Source organism: Myxocyprinus asiaticus, chromosome 15, assembly GCF_019703515.2.
Source record: "Myxocyprinus asiaticus isolate MX2 ecotype Aquarium Trade chromosome 15, UBuf_Myxa_2, whole genome shotgun sequence".
Classification (NCBI taxonomy): Eukaryota; Metazoa; Chordata; class Actinopteri; order Cypriniformes; family Catostomidae; genus Myxocyprinus; species Myxocyprinus asiaticus.
Genome location: NC_059358.1, coordinates 13,249,217 through 13,264,317, shown reverse-complemented (window position 1 = coordinate 13,264,317; position 15,101 = coordinate 13,249,217). Strand labels below are relative to the sequence as shown.

The window sequence follows — 15,101 nt, the reverse complement described above, 5'->3', positions numbered from 1 at the left end:
ACATCCATGATTCATTTATTCTGCAATGAAAATGTTCAATAATAGGGCAGTTAGATTATTTGGCTAGTAATCTTAACAGTGAAAATAAAAACAGCCTGATGTCATGAAAATTACTTGAGTGTGGTTACATGTAAAATTACTTATGGTTCCTTGCATTTAACGCTTCAGTTCCGAGGTGAAATGTCCACTGTGTTTTGCTGAAAGCAAGTTAAATTTTCACGATATACAGTTGAAGTTTATATGCACCGTAGCCAAATAAACTCAGTTTTTCACAATTCCTTACATTCCTGTCTTAGGTCAGTTTGGATCACTACTTTATTTTAAGAATGCGAAATGTCGGGGGCCTGAGTAGCTCAGTAGTAAAAGATGCTAGCAACCACCTCTGGAGTTCGCTAGCTCGCTAGTTCGAATCCCAGGGTGTGCTGAGTGACTCCAGCCAGGTCTCCTAAGCAACCAAATTGGCCCGGTTGCTAGGGAGGGTAGATTCACATGGGGTAACCTCCTTGTGGTCACTATAATGTGGTTCGTTCTCAGTGGGGCGCGTGGTGAGTTGAGCGCGGCAACACGCTCAACAAGCCACATGATAAGATGTGCGGGTTGATGGTCTCAGATGTGGAGGCAACTGGGATTCATCCTCCGCCACCCGGATTGAGGCGAATCACTACACGACCATGAGGACTTAAAAGTGCACTGGGAATTGGGCATTCCAAATTGGGTGAAAAAGGGGGAACAATCACCCCCTCCCCCCCAAAATAAGAATGCGAAATGTCAGAATAATAGTAGAGAGAATGATTTATTTAAGCTTGTATTTCTTTCATCACATTCCCAGTGGGTCAGAAGTTTACAAACACTTGTATCAAACCTTTTGGGTAGCCTTCCACAAGCTTCTCACAATAAGTTGCTGTAATTCTGGCCCATTCCTCCAGACAGAAATTATGTAACTGAGTCAGGTTTTTAGGCCTCCTTGCACACACACACTTTTTCAGTTCTGCCCACAAATTTTCTATTGGATTGAGGTCAGGGCTTTGTGATGGCCACTTCAATAGCTTGACTTTGTTGTCCTTAAGCCATTTTGCCACAACTTTGGAGGTATGCTTGGGGTCATTGTCCATTTGACCAACTCCCTGGCTGATGTCATGAGATGTTTCTTCAATATATTCACATAAATTTCCTTCTTCACAATGCCATCTATTTTGTGAAGTGCACCAGTCCCTTGTGCACAAAGCACCCACACAACATGATGCTGCAACCCCCATGCTTCACGGTTGGAATGGTGTTCGTCGGCTTGCAAGCCTCACCCTTTTTCCTCCAAACATAACGATGGTCATTATGGTCAAACAGTTCAATTTTTGTTTCATTAGACCAGAAGACATTTCTCCAAAAAGTAAGATCTTTGTCCCCATGTGCACTTGCAAACTCTAGTCTGGCTTTTTTATAGCAGTTGTGGAGCAGTGGCTTCTTCCTTGCTGAGCATCCTTTCAGGTTATGTCGATATAGGACTCATTTTACTGTGGATATAGATACTTGTCTACCTGTTTCCTCCAGCATCTTCACAAGGTCCTTTGCTGTTGTTCTGGGATTGATTTGCACTTTTCTCACCAAACTACGATCAACTCTAGGAGACAGTATGTGTCTCCTTCCTGAGCGGTTTGATCCTGCGTGGTCCCATGGTGTTTACACTTACGTACTATTGTTTGTACAGATGAACGTGGTGCCTTCAGGCGTTGGAAATTGCTCCCAAGGATAAACCAGACTTGAGGAAGTCCACAATTAGTTTTTTTCTGAGGTCTTGGCAGATTTCTTTTGATTTTACCATGATGTCAAGCAAAGAGGCACTGAGTTTGAAGGTAGGCTTTACAATACATCCACTGGCACACCTCCAATTCAGTAAACCTCCTATCATTGGCTAATTTTCTAAAGGCTTCACATCATTTTCTGGAATTTTCCAAGCTGCTTAAAGGCACAGTTAACTTAGTGTATGTAAACCCACTGGACCCACTGGAATTGTTTGCTAATGTTAAATCTGTGGAATGGTTAAAAAATGTGTTTTAATGACTTCAACCTAAGTGTATGTAAACTTCTGTTCCCTATCTGTCTCCTTCCCTATCAGGAGGAGATTCTCCTCCTAGCCTTCCACCGGGGGATGGAGTGGTCTGTTTACCATCTCCATCTGCTTCCTGCGGTGGGCTCCATGCCGGGGCCGGGCCAAATCCGGTGCAGTCACCGCAGGGGGACACCCTTGGTGACGAGCAGGCGGGGTGCGGGATCTTGAGCCATGCTGGGGCAGGATGTGCTGGATAGCCTCCATCTGCTGCTTCACCGTCGAGAACTGCTGGGCAAAGTCATTGACAGTGTCGCCGAATAGGTCAACCTGGGAAATGGGGGCAGCAAGCAACCGTGCCTTGTCGGCCTCTTCCATCTCGACCAGGTTGAGCCAAAGGTGGTGCTGCTGGGCCGTCAAGGTGGACATCGCCTGCCCGAGAGACTGCGCCGTGACCTTCATCGCCCGGAGAGCGAGGTCTGTCGCCGAGCGCAGTTACTGCATCAATCCCAGGGTGGAACTACCCTCGTGCAGTTCCTTTAGCACCTTGGCTTGGTGGACTTGCAGGAGAGCCATGGCGTGCAGGGCGGAGGTGGCTTTTCCAGCGGCACTGTAGGCTTTGGCCATCAGGGATGAAGTAAACCTACAGGCCTTGGACGGGAGCCTTGGGCGCCCGCGCCAGGTGGCAGCTCTCTGCGGGCATAGGTGCACCGCGAGCGCCTTATCCACTGGGGGAATCGCCGTATAGCTCCTGGCTGCCCCACCATAGAGGATAGTGAGGGTGGGGGAGCTGAAAGATTGGGACCGGACAGTAAAAGGTGCCTCCCACGACCTTGTCAGCTCCTTGTGCACTTCCGGGAAGAAAGGAACTGGAGCAGGGTGTGGCTGTGATCGGCGCCGCGAGCCCAGGAACCAATCATCGAGCTGTGAGGTTTCAGGGGAGAGCGGAGGGTTCCACTCTAGCCCGACGCTCGCGGCTGCCCGGGAAAGCATGTCCGTCATTTCCGCGTCAGCCTGTGACTGGGCGACCGTACCCGAGGGGGGGAGCCCAGCTGAGGCTTCCGCGTCCGACTGGACGAGCCCACTCTCCGATGCTGCACTCAAGAGCTCATCAGCTTCGTGGGCTCCGAACAAGAGGTCAAACTCGCCGTGAGACGAGCCGGCGGACTCATCCGGAAGCCCGATTGGGGCAGACGAGCATGCAGGGGAATGGGAGGCCTGTGGGGGGATACCCGGCAGAGGTGGTCCCATTGGGGTCCCCAAATCGCCCCCAGTTTTATCCGCGCTGGCCTCATACCCATGGGTAGAATGATCGAGGCGGGGAGCCGCTGGGGTGGCTTGCTTTCTTATCCACTTCACCTCGGTGAAGGGCGAGAATGCTGCTACCTTGCACGCGGAGATCGCTACCCTCCTACGGAAGGATGCGATAGAGCCTGTCCCTCCGGCCAAGATGAAGAAGGGGTTTTACAGTCCCTACTTCATTGTACCGAAAAAAGGCGGTGTGTTGCTGCCAATCTTGGACCTTCGAGCACTAAACCGGGCTTTACACAGACAAAAATGCATTCTAGCGAGCGTCCGGCATCAAGATTGGTTCGCGGCAGTAGACCTGAAGGACGCATACTTCCACATCTCGATTCTACCTTGACACAGACCCGTCCTGCGGTTTGCATTCAAGGGTCGGGCGTATCAGTACAAGGTCCTCCCTTTCGGCCTGTCCTTGTCCCCTCGCGTCTTCACGAAGGTCGCAGAGGCAGCCCATGCCCCGCTAAGGGAAGTGGGCATTTGCATCCTCAACTATCTCGACGATTGGCTAATCCTAGCTCACTCTCGGGATGTGTTGTGTGCACACAGGGACCTGGTGCTCTCGCACCTCAGCCGACTAGGGCTTCGGGTCAACTGGGAAAAGAGCAAGCTCCTCCCTGTTCAGAGCATCACTTTTTTCGGCTTGGAGTTGGACTCAGTCTCATTGACGGCGCGCCTCATGAACGAGCACGCACAGTCGGTGCTGACCTGTTTGAAGGCGTTCAGACAGAAGACAGCGGTTCCACTGAAACGGTTTCATAGGCTCCTGGGGCATATGGCATCCTCAGCGGTGGCCACTCTGCTCAGGATGATGCATATGAGACCGCTTCAGCACTGGCTTCAGACTCGAGTCCCAAGATGGGCATGGCGCCGCATGGCCATCACGCCGATCTGTCACCGCCTCTTCAGCCCTTGGACCGACCTCACATTTCTATGGGCAGGCGTTCCCCTAGAGCAGGTCTCCACGTGTGTCGTGGTTACAACAGACACCTCCAAAATGGGCTGGGGCGCTGTATGCAATGGGCACGCAGTGCTGGCTCATGGACGGGCCCGCGGCTGCATTTGCACATCAACTGCCTATAGTTTCTGGCAATTCTGCTCGCCCTGTAGAGGTTTCGGCCGTTGATCCAGGGCAAGCATGTGTTAGTTCGGACAGACAACACAGCAACGGTAGCATATGTCAACCGTCAAGGCGGTCTGCGCTCCCGTTGTATGTCACAACTCGCCCGCCGACTCCTCCTTTGGAGTCAGCAGCACCTCAAGTCTCTGCGAGCCACTCACATCCCTGGCGACCTCAACACTGCAGCGGACATGCTGTCATGGCAGGTTACCCTCAGGGGAGAGTGGAGACTCCACCCTCAGGTGGTCCAGCTGATTTGGAGTCGATTCAGGCAGGCACAGGTAGACCTGTTTGCCTCCCAAGAATCCTCCCACTGCCCGCTCTGGTACGCCCTGACCGAGGCACCTCTCAGTATAGACGTGCTGGCACACAGCTGGCCCCCTGGACTTCACAAATATGCGTTTCCCCCAGTGACCCTACTTGCACAGACCATGTGCAAGGTCAGGAAGGATGAGGAGCAGGTCGTCCTTGTAGCACCCACCCTGGCCAACCCAGACGTGGTTCTCAGACCTCATGCTCCTCATGACAGCCCCCCCACAGTGAATTCCCCTGAGGAAGGACCTTCTTTCTCAGGGACGGGGCATCATCTGGCACCTGCGACCAGACCTCTGGAATCTCCATGTCTGGCCCCTGGACGGGATGTGGAAGACTTAAGCGGCCTACCACCCGTGGTGGTAGACATGATCACTCAGGCTAGGGCTCCCTCTATGAGGCGGCTGTATGCCTTTAAGTGGCATCTGTTCGCTAAGTGGTGTTCTTCCCGACGCGAAGACCCCCAGAGATGTGCAGTCGGATCGGTGCTTTCCTTCCTGCAGGAGAGGTTGGAAGGGCGGTTGTCCCTCTCCACCTTGAAGGTGTATGTAGCCGCTATAGCGGCACACCACAACACAGTGGACAGTAAGTCCTTAGGGAAGCACGACCTGATCATCAGGTTCCTGAAAGGCGCCAGGAGGTTGAATCCCTTCAGACCCCTCCTTGTTCCCTCATGGGACCTCTCTGTAGTTCTTTAGGGTCTACGGAGAGCCCCCTTTGAGCCCTTGCAGTCAGCTGAGCTGAGACTCACTTCCATCAAAAGGATAGGAGACCTGCAAGCGTTCTCTGTCAATGAAACGTGCCTAGAGTTCGGTCCGGGCTACTCTCACGTGATCCTGAGACCCCGACCAGGCTATGTGCCCAAGGTTCCCACGACCCTTTTTAGGGACCAGGTGGTGAACCTGCAAGCACTGCCCCAGGAGGAGGCAGACCCAGCCCTGACGTTGCTGTGACCGGTGCGCGCTTTACGCATCTATTTGGATCGCACGCAGAGCTTTAGAGTCTCTGAGCAGCTCTTTGTCTGCTTTGGTGGACAGCGGAAAGGAAGCGCTGTCTCCAAGAAGAGGATCACCCACTGGCTCATTGACGCCATAACAATGGCATATCACGCCCAGGACGTGCTGCCCCCAGCAGGGCTATGAGCCCACTCTATCAGGGGTGTAGCAGCCTCCTGGGCCTTGAACAGTGGCACCTCTCTAACAGACATTTGCAGAGCAGCGGGCTGGGCAACACCCAACACCTTTTCGAGGTTCTACAATCTCCGGGTGGAACCGGTTTCATCCCGTCTAGTGGCACACACCAGCATGTAAGTCCGGGGCAGCTGGCCGGGTGTATCGCTTGCGTATAGCGCCTTTCACCTCCCCTGACCTGAAGACGTGCCCTGTTGACTCCCAGTAGTGTTCACAAACCGTGTTCCCTGGATGATTTCCTCTGAGCCCTGTGGCAGATGAGTTTGCGTAGAAACTCGCTGCCGGCTCAGTACACGTGCTAACTAAGCCCTGTATTGGGGTAGGTGCTCCGCATGTGGTGGTTCCCCATAGGTAACCCCATTCTACATATATCTTCCGCTAATTCATTTCCCTGTTGGTAAACTGCATCTTCCTTAGGCAGAGGCCCCTCTGCCCCAGTTACCATGCTTGTAGAATCTCCTCCCTCGTAGGGTAGGACCTACCATGGGACTTCTCCACATGACATACTTCCGACAAAGCTCGGCAAGGCCATGTGACATGTTTCCACTCAAAATACCCCCCCCCCCCCCTCTGGGCGGGGTGTGGTCTCCGCGGTGTCTTCCCCTTGGGAGTGACACCCCCCTGACTAGACCTGGTGGCCCCAGTCAGTTAATTGCTTTATTTTGGGGGAGAGGAAAAAAAAGAGGATAAGAGGCCACGACTGGGCTAGCCTGTCTCTATCTTTTGGTCAGTCAACTTGTCCCCAAATTGCCATTCGACACTCATAACAGCGTTGGGGGAGGTTACGTGTTGCCTGGTGCGCTGGCTATGAGGCACACAGTGGTCTGCCTGTCACACACTGCCAGTTCACGTAACACAGTTCAGCCAGTTGTGGCGTTTCATATAGGGACCCCTAGTGTCACTACATCGACACAACGTCGAGTGAGTGACAGATAGGGAATGTCCGTTCCCTGATGGAGGGAACGAGACATTGTGTCTCTCCTGCCACAATGCTGAACTACCCACTGAAATGGCCGGGACCTTGTCTCGGCTCCTCAGCACAAAACCTGAATGAGTGGTTGCACACCAGCTCCTTTTATACCCGTATGTCCAGGGGAGTGGTATGCAAATCGCCAATTTTCATTGGCCTTTTATCAAAGACCAGAGGTGTCTCGGGCTCCCAAGAGTGACCCCTAGTGTCACTACATCGACACAATGTCTCGTTCCCTCCATCAGGGAACGGAGGTTATGCAAGTAACCAGGATGACTTCAACTGTATTTGAGGAAAGACCCAAGATGCAGGATGGAAATGAAATGTGTTTTATTGAAAGAATAAAATAAAATACAAATAAAACTCTCATGAGGAAGAAAGAAAAGATAAGACAAAAATAGAACTGAAAACAAACCGACAAGGAAAACTAAACCAAACAGGAAACAAAAACTCTCACTAGGGAGAAAACACAAAACAACAAGACAAAAGGAACTGAGAACGAACTGACTGGATAACAGGACAGGATACAAACAACATGACTGGAACTGGAGACTGAACATAACACAACAATCTAACAGGGAAGACAAAACAAAGGATAGAATATAAAGAGGAAGGGAAGATTGAACACAGGTGCTGCCAATAACCACAAGCAGCGCGAATCAGCGCGAATCAGCGCGAATCAGCGCTGTCATGACAACGCTGACTGTGCTGCTGAGCAGCACCCATGGGAAACACGAGGGAAGGAGGAAAACAAAAGCACATGGACAACCTGAGAGAGAGGTGGAGGAAACTGTCACAATCCTGCCACATAATGAAAAAACCAGACCAAAATGGCAGGATCATGACAAACAGATGAGGTTTTGAAGTTTAAGGTAATGCTTTATCGAGTTTTAAATCAACAAAACATCCCTACCCTAAACCTTAAACCTAAACCTAACCGATAGTGTCAGAAAAAGCAAATGTGAGATGAAAACCACAATTTCTGATGCAGCCATGTCTTTTTATTGTGCTTCTATTACATTCTGTTGAGTTTGATCACACCTGAATAAGCTTGTAAATGTAGTTGTGTATGTAATGCAATCATTAAAATTACAAGTCATGCTCTAAAAGTGTTTAGAAGTTATAAGATAGCATTGTGTGAGGAACCGAGTGAAGAGTAAGTGTTTATGAACTGATCTGCTGTTTTACTGGTGATTTGTGTAAATCAAATAAAAGTCATTGTCATTGTAGCGCCTCTAGTGTTCATTTTACCGGGATAGTGCTGTGATACTCAAAGTGCCTCTCACTCAATTTTCTCTGGCACATGTTCTCACACTCACACGTTTCCTGATTTTTATTTATTTATTATTTTGTGGAAAGATTCTTAATCTCCTGTTACATAATGTCCATCTTTGTTCCATAATTAACCACAGACTTAGTTCATCTTCAGAAAACAATATCAATTCTGAGAGTCACTTGTACAGTACTTCAGCTTCTTTAAACATTGGGCTTCATTCATGAACATTTCGTAATTACATAAAGTATTAGTATTTTATACATAAAATGGAGATTCCCGAAAACTGTCCACCAGATTAACGAACACTTCACATTTCCCAGATTTTTTAGTAAAATGTGTATTTTAGTGAACTCCAAACGTCGATAAATAGAGCACGCGTGCACATTCATTCACAATTATCATAATCCACGCCCGTGAAAACACAATATAAGGAAGGCTACAGACTTGCTAGTAAATGAGAATAGGAAGCTTTTAACATCTATGTGAACAGCAATAATTTTTGAGTGCATTCACATCGTAATATATTGATTTAGTAAACACTCACGTTTGTTCTAAAAAGAAATTGAGGAATTTACAGTTATCACATGCTTTTGGTGTCATCAGAGGTTCTTTTGTGAATTAAACAGTCCAAGAGGTCAATAAAAAATGGTTTGACATGAAGCTTTAGTGTAAAAAATGTTCAGTTCACGCTGGCAGGAAGATGTCCACCACCATTAAACTTGTCTGGATCAATTGAGCGCATTGCCAGTGTCATTGTAGAAACTTCTTGAGTAAATCCAAGACTGTGTGATATACTTCCCTTGCAACAGGAAACATCTTTAAAGAAATTGATAGAATGCCGTAAGTAGGTCTTTGATCAAATTAGATTTGCAAGCTATATGACAGTGTGCAGGCTTTTTCTTTTTTTTTTTTTTTTTCTGTTGTAGGCTGTTGAGTACACACCTGCCCGCGATGTGTTTGTTTATGTGTTTATTAACAGCATTACCATTGACCATACATTATCAACCAAACGTGATTTACCGATGCCTATGAAACCTAAATTATAGATTTCATATCAAATAAAAAAATTCCAACCAGTCATGTTAGAGGGCATTATTTATTTTTAAGAAAATCAAACGCAAACTGCATCTTTCCATTAACTTTTCACCCCATGTCAAGAACTTCTGCTGGAAAAATTATGAAGCAGAGTTTGCCAAAAAAAAAAAAAAACAAACAAACAAAAAAAAAAAACTATATTTTGAAAAAATGAATGCAAGCAGCAAAGAAACATTTCTAAATAAAAAATATCTATATTTTCTATTTAATTACTAGTTCATTTTGTCATTACTTATTTAATTTGTCTTCTATCAAAATGTATGGCAGTTTGTCTGAAAGATCACAACACATTCGGGTGTCTCAAGCTCGATTTACATATGGTAGGGAGCAGGTGTAAATGTTGTACGTAGCGATTAATGTTCTGAAAATATGAAAACTTTCATGAATCGTAAAATTTATGTCAGACCGGCTTTACGAACGATTTACGCAAACATTTGTTTTGCTCGTGTTTCATTAATGCGTCCCATTGTGTTTTTCTGACTCCTCTAATGCTGACATGCTGTCAAATCAAATATATACCTTATGAAGATTAAATCAATTTCAAGGAGAAATTCAAAAGGGAGAATTCCTTGATTGTATATATGATTGACCTGTCTGTCAGAGTATTGGCAATACAGGCAGTCATGATGGAAGCCTGTGCAAACCTGGAAACTGATGACATCAGCAGTTACATACCTAAGACTTGGAAGCCCTAAGATTTAATGGAAGTAAGATGTTGTATAATTAGCATCTGAGAACTAAGTTATGTACATCATACATAGTTTTAAACAGTGTGAAAATAAAATATCAAATTCCAATTTGTTGGAGTAAATGAGAAATGACAACTGCATGAAATAAGAAGTTAATTTCTGTGAACTGTGATAGCTAAAACAGAACACTGTATTTCAGTGGTGCAAAAATAAATGCAATCAAAGAAAATACTGTCAAAATGAAAATAGAGTCAAAGTAAATATCCTCCAGGATTTCCGAGAGAGTGAGCAGGAAGCAACAAAACATTGTCTGGGCTCCAAATCAAGAAACACAGAAATTGTTTACTGCTGCCAAAAGTAATTAATCTTCCCGCTCTATGGAAATTAATCAGATTATTTGGCCACGTGGCCCAGAAAATTTGATCTTCCATCTCATTCTTCCTGCAGGCTTGGCCACCTTGCCCACCTTCATTCTCTTCTTCAGAAATGACAGAATCTTTTTCAGCTGAGACATTTGTCAACATCTCCCCATGTCCTCTCACTTTCTCCTTCACTAGTTAAGCTTGCATATCTTGGTTGGATAAACCATCAAAATAAAATAAAAATAAAAAAGCCTAAAAATAAACTTGTAATGAATTGATATCCTTTTCTTTAATTCTTGTATCCTACATTCATAAAATAAAAACATGCTATGATTACATGATATTAATTATATATGTAGTATATATATATATATATATATATATATAAACATTTTACCAAACGTTGGCTATTGACAGTATTTTTTCCCTCTGGCACACAAGACATAAGGAATAAACCATTCTGATATTATTAGAGAACTAAATTACTCATATTACATGAACAGTAGATTATTCAACAGTATTATAAAATATATAATGCCTGAGTAATTTCCCAAGAAATCTCCATGTTTCATCAAAATCTCCAGTGGATGGTTTTTAATTGTCAAATTAAGTTTAATAATTGTGTTACATTATCTCATTTTAAATACCTGAACAAGCAGCAGCAATCTTTTTTTTATTTTTTATTTTTTATTTTTTATTATTATTATTATTTCTTTTTTAGATTTGTTTGACAAAGCTTTTTGCTAAATTATTCCTCCTGGATAGAAATTCAAGAATTATTGAATCTGAAGGGGTATTTGTAAAGCGGTCAGACATTGCATAGATGATGACATTTATGCTGTATAGGTGACACACTGGTGGGTGATGCTGTCAAGCAGGCTTTGCTATCAAAAGTGTTGATGCACAACACACAGAGATCTCTTTGCACTCTGTGTCAAGGCTGAGGTCCCAACAGACATTTTCCCAATCCATTATTTAACCTTTTTGACCATGTTACACACACCTCAAAAAGTAATTTTGAATGTGAATGGGCAATGCAGATGACAGAGCAGTTGTGGGAACTGATTCATGGTGAGTATAGTGTAACTATGTCACAAGGGGTTTAATTCATTCTAACACTCACACACTCATGAAGTACATGTCACTGTGGGGTGAAATCGTGCCTCAGATGCATCCAATCAGCTCACACCTTCAGTATGTTGCTAATGAATGTAACTGATAAACATTCCCAGTGCTTTCATGAACCAGGACATGCGCCTCTGTTGATTGCACACTAGGTCCCATGAGATAGCCAGGTCATAATTCAGATGTGTTAGACCTAACTTTTCTCTTATAGTACTATCACACATGTGGATTCCTTGTGTGTGTTTGACTTAAATAATGTATAGTTGGTCATTCTTATGTAATAACTCTGTAATATGAGCTTTATAACAATGTTATGACTCTTTGCATTCTGGTAACATTGCTTAGAACATTTATTTTGTCTGTCTGTTCAGAATAAACCCATTCAAGGACCCAGAATGTCTTACGAAACCATTGGCACAGGATCTTTTGGAAGCAGAAATCCGTTTGGTGGGCCCTCAAGGCAGGGCTACCAGCCTGTAGGTATAGACCCATTTTTTTTTTCACACTCACAGGCTGAAGTCTCTCTATTTATCACCAGGCATTCTTCAAAAAATACTGTAAATCATAAGACAGAGATCCCTCCTCATTTATTAAAGCACAACATTCTGCATTTATTCTCTCTCCATAAACCATTTTGGGATTAATCAGCCATATGGTTAATTTGGCAAAGCTCTGCCTCGACAGAGTTCTGGTATGCTTAGTATATGCATCTTGTATTAAACATTGCCTTTATGACACTGAAGTTATAATGCATTGTCATAGCAACGAAGAGCTCATTACATCTTTCAAACTGTGTTGTTTTATACTATAGTTAAATCAACAAAAAAAGAGCTCCAAAATATTATATCCCCAAGAGTATAAAAAGAAGTTTCTTTCTTTTTTTTCTCCCCAATTTGGAATGCCCAGTTCCCAATGTGCTCTAGGTCCTCATAGTGGTGTAGTGACTCACCTTAATCTGGGTGGTGGAGGACGAATCTCAGTTGCCTCCGTGTCTGAAACCGTCAGTCTTATCATGTGGCTTGTTGAGTGCATTACTGCGGAGAAATAGTGTGTGTGGAGGCTTCACACTATTCTCTGCGGCATCCACACACAACGTGCCACACCGAGAGTGAGAACCACATTATAGCGACCAAGAGGAGGTTACCCCATGTGACTCTACCCTCCCTTGTGACTTGCCTCAATCTGGGTGGTGGAGGACCTGGCTGGAGTCACTCAGCATACCCTGGATTTGAACTTGCAACTCCAGGGGTGGTAGTCAGCATCTTTACTCGCTGAGCCACCCAGGCCCCCAATAAGTTTCTTTTTTAGCAGTTCTGTAGTTGGCAGATTGCAGCTGTGAGCTGTAATATGTATTTAACCAGGGTTTAAAATTAACTTTTTGGCTCACTGGTCACTGTAGTAGTATTCCAAAGGCAAAAGGCATTTTCACTTGCCAATATCTTCTGCCCCACATAAACTGATAAAGGTAACTGGAGACTGTAACTGCATGCATTTGTTTGGACATTTTATTTGAACGAGAATGATATTAGTTTAGCAGGACACAAGCCTAATGATTTAGGTCACCTTTAAAATATCTGGAGGCAAACATGACCAGTTAGAACAGAAGTAGGATATAACAGGAGGATAATTTGTCAATAGTCTGTCCATAATCCATGAAAGTATGTGATTATTCCCTTCATTCTAAATTATACTTTGCATAGTTAAATATAGTAATTGTTCTGAAAATAATAATAATAACCTAATCACATTTAAAACTTTAACCCTGTCTCAGAGATCTGGCTATTTTATCTCTGGAGCAAGCTGACGTGCGCAGCGAGGTTCGTGCAAAAGCATACTTCATTCGCCCCGCACAGATGCACATATAAGTTATGAAAGGCATATTTAGTGCCCATATAGTACTGAACATGAGATTAATACAATAAAATATGCTTCGGCAGCAGCGCGAGTTGCCCGACATTCACATCATTTTCAATGCAGGAAAACCCGTTAATTACAAACCGTGGTTTTTACCATAAAGAAGGAATGCCAGCTTTTAATTTATACACACGATCTAATCTGGGTTATAAATGTCTGCATGATCGAATATAATTTATATGCAGGTCAGCTTAATCAACTACATAGAAGTGCACTTCTTGTGTTTAAGTTACTCTGTAGTCACATAATCTAGCTGACCTTTTGTTTTTGTTTTTTTTTTGACAAAATACAATCAAATAAATATATAAACAATATGGTCAAAGACCAACTGACAAGTGCCCCAGACCCCTCTAAAATTATCAAAATAGACCAGCCTAACTAGCTTTGCAGGAATGGGAAACCACCCTCCTAAAAAAAAAAAAAAAAAAAAAAAAAATCAGCTAAAACTAGCCCAAGCTGTTTTAATATGGTCTTTACTGGTTTAAGCTGGTCACCCAGCCTGGCCCAAAATGCCTTTAAAATCTGATTAGCCTCAGTGACCAGCTAAGACCAACACACCAAATTTGTGGTTGGTTGTGGCTGTTTATTTATTTATTTATTTATTTCCTCAGCAGGGACCACCTTAAGCATGTTTAAGGTGCTTACATAATTTGTTTTATTATTATTTATTTATTATAAAGATTTACACATTTTAATTTCATAAAGTTTAATTAAATTGAATTGAGTAATCTTTTATAAAATAAAATATAATAAAAACCGAAATTCATAACACTGCCGCCTATGGCCAAAGCAGCAAGTGTTGTTGGGTGTATGGGCATGTGTCGGGTGTAATGTCCACGTAGGAGCGCCAAAAGCAAGATGTGAAGCAAGTTGTTTTCATCTGTACAGGCATTAATACAGTGAAGAAAAACACCTGTTTTATAAAGTCTACCACCCAACCCAAACTTATGCCTAACCCTAACCATTAGTGTAGTAAAAATGTTATGTTAGAGGTGAAAATGCACCATCCAAATCACACTTGTCACTAATTATGTGATTGTGATTACTCCCTAGTCTTGACACAGGATCTGAACCCCGGTCTCCCCTGCTGCTGATGTGATGTGCTTACGGACACAATGTGCTTCCAGGTGCGCCACAGGGGTAAGCAATTGAATTTACATATCTGATCGATGCATACATATCTGATAGGAGATGACAGCGGTCTGTAAGTCAGCATATCATTGCCGATTCTAGTGTACCGGAACTATCGGGAACAACATGCCAACCTCCTATGTGATCATGTTGTATGATGGCAGTACAGAAGGCCAATGTCATTAGTGTGAATTTAAAACAACATATTCAGACCACATGAATTAATTTGCATGAAAATAATATGTTTTACAGGGGGGACATGGTATTAAGAAAAACGGGCAGTGGAAATAGCTGTCTGTCTAACAGATTATTTTTTTGGCTATAGTTTGTCTTGTTAGTTTATTTTTATAAGAGCAGTACAGGAGAAAGAGATGTGACAAAAATAAGAAAACACCTTTATTAAAGGAAGACAATGACTCCCTCACAGAGCCGTCACACAATCAAAACATGCAAAAGCAAATACCTTTCTATTTCATACAGCATGACCTCAGTAAATCACACGTTCTGAGATATCTCTTTCTCACTCTGTGAGAGAATGAAAAAGTGTGAGCATTTGGCTGCCGCCAGTCCCACA

The 15,101-nt window shown here is 44.2% G+C and overlaps 1 long non-coding RNA gene across 1 annotated transcript in view; it reads left to right on the top strand.

The window, feature by feature from the left end:
* LOC127452958 (uncharacterized) overlaps positions 1 to 14,537 on the top strand; it is a 42,643-nt gene extending 28,106 nt beyond the window's left edge. Inside the window, exons 2-3 of the long non-coding RNA XR_007899339.1 lie at positions 11,854 to 11,962; positions 14,450 to 14,537. This is a non-coding gene — a long non-coding RNA (uncharacterized LOC127452958). The remainder of the gene's footprint in view (positions 1 to 11,853; positions 11,963 to 14,449) is intronic.
* Positions 14,538 to 15,101: the final 564 nt, after the last annotated feature.